We start from the raw sequence: 9,931 nt of genomic DNA, 5'->3' as shown, positions 1-9,931 counted from the left end.
AGGAAAGGAGAGGAAAGGAAGGGAGGAGAGGAGAGGAGAGGAGAGGAGAGGGGCAGGGGGAGGGGCAGGGGGAGGGGGAGGGGCAGAGGGAGAGGGAGAGGGAGAGGGAGAGGGAGAGGGAGAGGGAGAGGGAGAGGGAGAGAGAATTCTACAGTGCCAGGATCCTTGTTCCTATCAGAACTCCCAGAAATGTCTACCCTGTGGGTGAGTGGGTATGGTGTGGGTGTGGAATTGAGATTGTTTCTGTGGTTGTTCTGATGCACGGGGATTGAGGGGTGTTGCTCCTTATGTATTTTTTATGATTTTTTGGCTCAGATTCTTCATAGGGCCCTAATCTTGCTGTAAGATTATTCTTCAGACTCATTTTTCCTCTAACACAAGGTATCCAAAGCCTGAATGTTCCTCAATTCAGAATCCCGGTTCAAATTTTCTTTCCCTATTTTAAACTACATAAACTTGGGGAAAGAGAGATGGCACAGGGATTAAAGTGCTTGCACAACCCTTGATTGGATCCCCAACACTACATATGGTCCCCCAAGCACCACCGGGAGTGGTCTCTGAACACAAATCCAGGAGTAAGGACTGAGCACTACATCGTGTGACCAGATAACATAAACTAAATAGTTAATACAGCTAACTTATAACAAAGGATAAATCTAAGTTAAAGTTCATTTGTCATGGGTATTGGAGTTTTATGTCTTTACAAATATTTTGGTTCTGGTTTGGGTGGTTTTAATATAATTTAGAATTACATTAAGTCAAAATAATTTGACTTATAAGAATAAAATAACCAATAAACATGGACCACAGATAACATTTATTTTTACTGCTGACATATTCTTCTGCAGTTAATCACCTGTAATCCTATGAAGCATTACAGAACTGAAGTGTGGGAAATAGTATTGATTGGTTTCATCAGCTCAACTTATCATTGTCAATGTTTATGCTGAACCTGGCAAGATTTAGGCATATAAACTTGCTCCTAATAATAATAAGTATTGCTGATATTTTCACCTGTGGATCAGAGTAAATTATCTCTAATTTGCTGTGAAGGAGACTTTGAAAGGCTGTAGAGGGAGAGGGGGAATGCCCTTAAGGCCTTGATAATCAAGAGAAACACAGTCATCTAGGGTAAGTAAAAACAAGAAGGGAAAAATGTTCATTGTTTATTTCTGACTGTGCAGTTCTGAAATATAATTTGATGATTAAAATCTCTGGGTTTCAATTTTATAAATTGAATTATAATAGTTAGACTTAAATAATGATAATATGAGATTAAGACAAATCAGATTTAAACTATACCCAGCTATATGTTTTCATTAACTTACTGAAGAGATCTTTCTTTTTCCTTTAAAATCTTTCATCTGAGGGAGATCAGTGGTAGAAAGGGACTCTGACACTGATGGTAAGTTTAGAGTTAAAACACAGAACACCTGGACCAGAGATAGAGATAGTACAGCAGGTAGGGCGCTTGCCTTACACATAGCTGACCCAGGGTTCAATTCCCAGCATCCCATACGCTCTCTCCCATATGAGCACTGCCAGGAGTAATTCCTGAGTGCAGATCCAGGAGTAACCCCTGAGCAATATCAAGTGACCCAAAAATCCCCTCCCCAAAAAATAAAGAAGCTAAGGCTAAGTCCAGTAGCCAAACTTACTCTCATTTCTTGTCTTTACCTCCCTTATTTATTTCCTATGGTGCTCAGATGACTCGTTTGAGGATTCTCAAGGGCATAAGGCATCAAATCATAAGGCGATCACTAATGCCATCACTGACTTTTCGGTCAGCAAACTAACCATCATTTAATGGATTTCTTCTATGGGCAATTCAATCATGTTCTAACAACTTGCCTTTTTTGGGCCCTGTGTGATTGATGACTCCACCCCTAGAATAGAAAACATGACTTGTTTCACTTTGCTTTCTTCCAAGCTAAACTCTTTATTCTCCTTGCTGGATTCATATATATTATGTTGCTGGGAAAATTTAGGTTCCAGTTTCCATATTAACAAAGGAGGAAAATTCATTTATTTACCAAGGATCTGAGTGAAAACTGAGAGATTCACACATAGACCAAAAAGAACCAGTTTGATTTGGATGTGGAGAAACAGAACTTTCATCATATGGTGGAAATGCTGACAGGTTCAACCTCTTTAGAAAACAATATGGACACCTCTCAGAAAATTAAAGATTGAGCATCCATCTCACACAACAATTCCACTTCTCAGCACCTAACCCAAGTGCACAAAAATACTTTTTTTTTTTTTGAGGCAGAAGCAATTTTACCTCATGGCTTTTTTTTTTTCATTAAACATACTTGATTGATGCAAAACTTTAAAGTCAAAAGTATACAAAGTATTGGGGAATGTCTAAAAATGCCAAGTCTGTTGATAGAAACTTAGGTAACTTCGACCAGAGAGATAGTACAGAGGGCAAGGTGCTTTCCTTGAATGTTGCTGATCTGGGTTAGATCCCCCATACCACATTTTGTTGCCAGAGCACTTCTAGGAGTGATTTATGAGCATATGTGCATAGGGCCAGGAGTACACCTTGAGGCAGTCAGGTGTGTATTCTCCACCACCACTCCTTTTTCGTTGTTATTTATTTTGGGGTCACTCCTGGCAGTGGATTTATACTGGAATAAGCTGTGCGTGCAAGGCAAGAACCTTAACTCCAAATGTATCTCTTCGGTCCAAAACTAGGTTTATTTTAATTTCCAACAGATTGTCACCTTGTTGAGGGATATGAAAGTTTTGTGTTGAAAAACACTATTTTGAAAGGACATTTACATTCCAATGTTTCACTGCAGCACAATAGCCAAAATCTAGAAACAACCCAAGTGTTCAGGAACAGAAAACTGGACAAAGAAATATGGTATGTACATAAAACAGATTAAAAGATTAAATCATGCAATTTGCTGATATGTGAATGGAACTGGAAACTACCATGCTGAGTGAAGTAAATCAGAAAAAAAGGCATGACAATGTAGAGCTGGGGTGGAAGGAGAAAGGCATGAATGGGAGGGGACCCAGAGACAATGGTGGAGGGAAGCGACCACTCTGTGGAGGGTGTAGTGTTGGAACACTGTGTGCGTGAAACTTATCCTTAACCGTGTTATAAATAACCATCATTCAAAGAAAAATGTTTTCTAAAAGAAGAATGAGAGCCATTGTCTTGGGCTGTTGCATTTAGAATTGTGCTAATGCAGGCATCTATTTTGTCCTAAAATCATTTACTTATAAAACCATAACATAGTATCGTTAAAATCTTTTTTAAAGTTTTCCATTTATAGTCATTCTTAGTGAGGAGAATCTAGTGCTTCACTATACAAAATATCTGCTTTGTCCCCATCTGAGCAAAGTTATAGATCCATGGCTTCCATTTTTCACATTATTTCCGCCATGCTTCTAAGGGTGAACCCACATGAGAGGCACTGAGTACTAAGACCTTGCTTTAATCACTCCCTTCAGAGCCACAAACCTTTAGTAAAGTTTATTTGGTGCACAGCCTTGAATGAAAGGTGCTTTGTCCTTTGAAGAAACTGATGTTTTTCCTGCCCAGGGAGTAACACCACTTGGGAAAGTGGAAAGGAAAGGGGAGGGTGGAGGTTCAGAAACCAGTGAGACAAGAAGCAGGTTAGAGGGAACATGAAGGACCATAGAACCCTGCCCAGGGATCTTTGCAGGGCACAAATCAGAGGTGTGCCGTTTGTGGGGTAATATGGTGGTTCAGTATTTTCTAATAAAGGACAACTTGATCCCAGAAATTTGGAGAACCTAGGGACCTCCAAGAAGCAGATGCATGAGCTATTGATGAAAAAGAACTCGCACACAGTGAATACTCAGCGGGCACTGTGATTGCTGTGTGTGTCTGGGCCGAGTGAACCAAACGCTTCTGGATCTGGGTTTCTGGTGATGCACTATGGTATTACTCCTAAAAGTATGAATGATAGGGGTGGAGTGATAGCACAGAGGGTAGGGCGTTTGCCTTGTACGTGGCTGACCCTGGTTCGATTCCCAGCATCCCATATGGTCCCCCGAGCACCACCAGTAGTAATTCCTGAGTGCAGAGCCAGGAGTAACCCCTGTGCATCGCCGGATGTGACCCCAAAAATAAAAATAATAATAAAAGTATGAATGATATATATGTAATTTTATGCATAAAATCGAGTTTATTGTGTTATAACACTAAGCTAGAAAAAAGGATTTTATCAGTAGTCTAGGAACATGAACTTCATGCAAAAAATCTTAGGGAAACTCGTAGTTTCAAATACTGGGGGAAATGGGCTGATGCTATTCCAGATATAACTCCAGGATTGTGCAACCGGGAAATGGACAATACAGAAATTCTTCATCTCTACCAACTCGACATTTGTAATGATTCAGATTTGTCTTGCCCTCTGGTTGAAATAACTTGACATGAGTTTTATTCAATAATCTAAAAGAAAATCTATAAAAGCCTTTCAACAGATTTCTTTTCAAAACTTCAGAGCGTCAAAAAATAAAAAACCTTCATCTTTAAATTAAGCACTTAGCTATATTAAGGTTTTCCTATTGTTTTTCACACTGTGGCATATGGTAATGCCATGTATCTTTTAAGCCCATATCATGTTACCTAATACACATTTTATCTTGGGGCACAGGAAGATTAAAACTATTATATTTGTTCAAGCTGTAAAATCTAGAATTTGTATAATTTCAGGGTGGCTCTCTTCCCCTTGGGCAAAATTAATGAGTTTTTTTGTAATAATCAGATGACATTAACAAGCTGCAGAAATTAGTGTATCCACTTCCTCTTTGTTTGCTATCCACAAATGTGGCATTCTGTACCAGAGTTTGTCCACAAATTTCTACATAGAGCTTAATCATAAATTTCAGATTCACCGAAGTTCACCCAAGAAATGTCAATGTCTACAAAACAAATGGTTTTCTAGCCTTTCGGCAGAATCTTCTGCCTTTACAACTGAGAAGAGGGAACTTCACAACTCCCCTTGGTAACTGATTTCACCATGGCTTTTATACCATGTGGGTGTTATAAGCCCTCCAGGGTGAGAAGCAGTTTTTCTCCTTTCTCTCCTAATTCAGCACAGTCGGGTTTTATTTCCATTCCCAATAGCAAGCTGTAAAAATCCACATGTCAGTCGGCAAAGCTGTGTGTACAGTAAATTTTTAGTATTGCTTTTCTGAAAATTACCGCTTCATCTCCTTGAAATGACAAAGGTTATTGAGAGCATCTCTTGATTAATCCTAGACCACCCAAGGATCTGATGTCTCAGCTACATGGCCACAAGTCATAAACTTCCCCTTCTTTACCATAGTGATTACTGCTTCATGTTTATACACGAGACTCAAGGGTCTTTAAATACATTCTTCCAAGAGTTTGACAATTTAGTGAAGATTGTTAGGTTACACATCAAAGTCTGGGAGAAATGTCCATTTTCTTCCTCCAGGTTCATTGTTTACAGTAGTATTAATGCTTCCACCCTCAGTCCTTTTTTTCCACCAGTTTGACTCATCAAATCAACAATGCCAAGCTTTGGATTATGATTCTGCTCATGCTTTATTTTCCCCAGAAATTATACATAACCACTGGTGAAAATGGCTTTCTAGACAGTTGTCCTCATCATCAGTGCACCATATTTTGAAATCTCACCGTGCTTCTCAGCATTGCACTGGACAAAATTCTAGATATTTTCTCATTTAATTATCAGAACAATTCTTTGAAATAGGTATTTCATAAATACCACTTCATACCTTAGTAAACTGAGGCACAGAAAGGTTCAAGAATTCAACTGGGGGGCTGAAGCGATAGCACAGCGGGTAGGGCGTTTGCCTTGCACGTGGCCAACCCGGGTTCAATTCCCAGCTCCCATACAGTTTTCCAAGCACTGCCAGGAGTGATTCCTGAGTGCATGAGCCAGGAGTAACTCCTGTGCATCGCTGGGTGTGACAAAAAAAAATTCAACTGGCAGTGATGCATGGTATTAGGCATGGCTGGCATCAAATCTCATTCTTGGGTGGCTTTGTCGTCAGCCAGTTGTACTTGGGATGGCTGATCCCTACTGCTTGCTAACAGAGGAGCGTTCCTCACTTTCAGCTTGTTTATTGCCTCCACGATTGTGACTTGGAAAATATTTTTCCCTTTGTTGCACTTCATGCCTTTGAATAAAAGAACATTCACACAACTTTTCATAATTTCATGAGAAATGAACTACATACACTTAACTAGATTTGAAAGTTATTGATATTTTTACATATTAAGAGCCTTCTATAACCTACAGATTCAATGAAGGAAAATATTAGAGGTGATGTGCACTGAAGTAGAGTTTCAAAATCCGTTTCTTCTTCACAAAGCATCCTTCTTCCTCTTCCCCTTCTTCCCCGGTGTTTCTATAGTAACCTGCCATCCATCATCACCTTTTGTTGGCACTAAAAGATCATTTATAATCAGTCTCCACTTGTTCAGAAATGTGCCTTCTAATCACAACACCATCAGAGAGTGTGTACGTTTAACAGGACCCTCGGCATTGCTTATCTTGAGGTAAATTCACATGTTAGCAGTGAAAATATTAAGAAATGGAGCATAATCAGAGCCTGCTTTCTGCTTCACAACTAATCAGAATTGAGCAGACTTCTCATAGCCTTGATGTCGACCACAGCTCCTCCACGCCAGGTACCTTCTCCTGCTGCTTTATGCCATGACGAAAATAACACTGAAGAAAAGAAAGTTCCAGAAACTTGTCTTTTCTAAACTCTGAATTTGGGATTGCTTTTTCTCCCAGAAAAAAAAAAAAAGAAAAGAAGAAAAAAGAAATGCTAACTCTTTCATCTCCAGAAGAGATTATGGTGAGGCTTTTTGGTCATATTACCAATCACACTGGCTCTGTATTCACGGCCTGTCCTGGCAGAGGCTGGTTCAATGGGCACATTCAGAAGTGTTATATTGTTTCCAGAGGTTGATCACACCTGCACAGTGATACTTCACAATCTTCAGTAAAGAAAATGGTCACCCTGCACTTCAAAGGGGGCTTCAATCATTGAATCACCTCACTGGGAGTGCATAGTGAACTCCTTTTTCAAAATTCTGCATTTGAGGCAGGGCGGTGGGGTGGGGTGTGGAGAGGTAGTACAAGGGTAAGTCACTTGCTTTGCACACATTTGACCTGGGTTCGATTCCCCAGCAACTATATGGTCCCCCAAACCTGCCAGGAGTGATCACTGAGCACAGAGACAGGAATAAGTCCGAAAACCACCAGGTGTGGCTCAAAAATAAAATAAATCTGCAATTGGGACCCAAGAGACAGTTCAGTAATTAAGACACTTTCCTTGCACACAGTAGCCCCTGGGTGATCCCCAGAACTACATATGGCCCCTCATAGCTGGATGAGGGACAGTTGGGTATAGACGAAAAAGTAAGGCATCATGATTTATAAAGTTGTTCACAGTTGGGTTTCAGGCATACAGTGTTCCAGCACCAATCCAACCCAGCAGTAAAATCTACATTTATTTTATGAGTGGCACAATTACATTGCATTTGTCAGCTGAAAACATTGAGAGTTAATTTGTCAAATTCGATATTCACCAAACTAGACCCAATTACAATATTTCTTCGGGCATGGTCTCCTCCATCTCATCAACTAGCACAGCCATCCTTTCGGTATATCCCCCCCACCCCTGCTTTCTCAAACCCTCAGGAAACCTACATATTTTAACCTCTCTCTCCCCCTCTCCCTCTCCCTCTCTTTCAGGTGAGACCCTAGATTTCATCCCCAGAATCACAACAAAAGAAGTAGAAGTAGTAGTTGGAATAATAGGAGGAGGAGGAGAAGGGAAAGGAGGAGGAGGAGGAGAAGGAGGAGGAAGAGGGGGAGGAGTACAATGGTTCTTATCAAAAGTAATGGAAAAAATAGGAGAAAAATATTACCCTCTATAGAACTATCAAAAATCAAATTGGTAATTGAAAATCTCATAAAACTTTAGGCCCAACTAGCTTCCCTAATGACTAATTTCAGATATTTAAAAGGAAGAAATATTATTAAACTTAGACACATTTTTCCAAAATATAAAAAAATCTCATTTTAATAGAACCTTAATAGAAGCATTGCCTTGATACTAGAATTTTGCAAGTATATTCTAATTAAAATTACAGGTTGCTCTTTCTTATAAAAATAGATACAGAAATCCTATGTAAAGTGTTAGGAACCCTACTTATTGATATATAAACTGAAATAAACCCAATGTCATGCAGTAGACAGGTTAATATCAGGAATAAAAATTTGATTTAACATTTAAAAACATTCACTAAATTAACTGGGAAAAGAGAAAAATCTAACCTTCACTAACATGCCAAAGAAAAGGCACTTCATAAAAATCAACATTTATTCATGATAAAAATCTGTCAAACTAGTAATAAAATCTTCTTAACCTTATAAATGGCATAACTAAAACTACCAAACCTCCCATTTAATGTTGAAATAGTAAGATATTCCCAAGATTGCCAATGTCAAAAGAATTCCTACAATTAATGCTTCTATTCAACATTGTACTGATAGTCTAAACCTATATAGATTAAGGAAAAATTGAAGAGAAAGTTATAACACAGACATTATTTGCAATGGCATTGTGTTCATACAAAATCCAGGAGACACTATAGACAAATTGCTAACACTAACAAACTTATTTTAAAACAACTTACTTTAGAAATAAAAGATTTAAAATTATAAGAATTGATTGTTCAACTGTCCCATAAATATAATTTTTCCTATATAGTTAACACAAAAAATAGAAAGTAAAATATAAATTATATTACTATTTAAGGAATACTTTAAAAACAGATACTTAAGAATAATCTTGCAGTGATGATTCTTGAGGGGGCTCCAAGCAGTGTTTAGGAAACCTAGGGTCCCCACCAGTCATTCTTGGCCAATCAGCTTGTCAATTCAGCATAAGATCTGGTGGATGCATGTGTGAAACACAAGAACAAAGCATGCATTTTCGGCAGTTTATTCATAACAATACAAAATACATTACTTTGGTTCTGCTCTGGGGCAGAACCATGTTTCCATCATGGGGTTCATGATGGAAACATTCAAAATATGGTGGTGAGAAGGCGTGATGGTGGTGGGATTGGTGTTCAATATTATATATAATGAAATAGTGTATACTTTAATATAGTTAAAATTTTATATATAATATACAATTTATATTTTAGTAAAGTAAAATCAAAATTTTTACTTTATTAAAATAAAGTTGAAAAAAAGTATGTTTCAGAAACCTGGCCTACCAGCTAGAAGTCACTCACTAGCATATTTTTTAACCTCAGTTGGTGTTTCTCAGAGGAAAAAGGCCTTTATTAAACTCTATCTCTGACTCTACCTGAGTGGGCATTGGGCACTACCATAACCAGGTATTACTTCTATTATTTAATCCTCAGTTTCCCCAAGGAGAAAATTCCACTTAACCCCCCAGTTAACAGATGTAAATACTGAGTGCCTGAGAGGAAATGGGCTCTTCCCAGGTAACCCAGTCGTCACCACGGCCTGTCCCTAACCACCCTTCACATTGCTTGGAATCAACGAGAAGCCAATAGGACGATATAAAAACCTACTCCCCGTCAAAGCCTCCCTTAGTTGCCAATAAAAACTCAAGAATGCTCCCTAAATTTTAAGTCAGAAAAGTTTCCAAGAAATAAAGAAAACACTGTTGCAAAGAACATAAATAAACATAAATACCAGTTTATGTGTACTCATAACTGCTGCTAAACTAGTAAAATGATTGAAAGCGGATGCTAGCTTCACGAGTTTTTTCTCATTGAAAAAATATAATGTCAGATGATTACATGTTTTGTTTGTGTGAAAGAAGAGGTAAAACCTTTACCCCTCTAATACTGCAAATATCAGTAGGAAGTGTTACATATTTATTAGCCCATCTGCCA

The sequence above is a fragment of the Sorex araneus genome, chromosome 4, assembly GCF_027595985.1.
Source record: "Sorex araneus isolate mSorAra2 chromosome 4, mSorAra2.pri, whole genome shotgun sequence".
Classification (NCBI taxonomy): domain Eukaryota; kingdom Metazoa; phylum Chordata; class Mammalia; order Eulipotyphla; family Soricidae; genus Sorex; species Sorex araneus.
The sequence above is the reverse complement of the archived record's forward strand: the minus strand, read 5'-3'. Positions refer to the sequence as shown.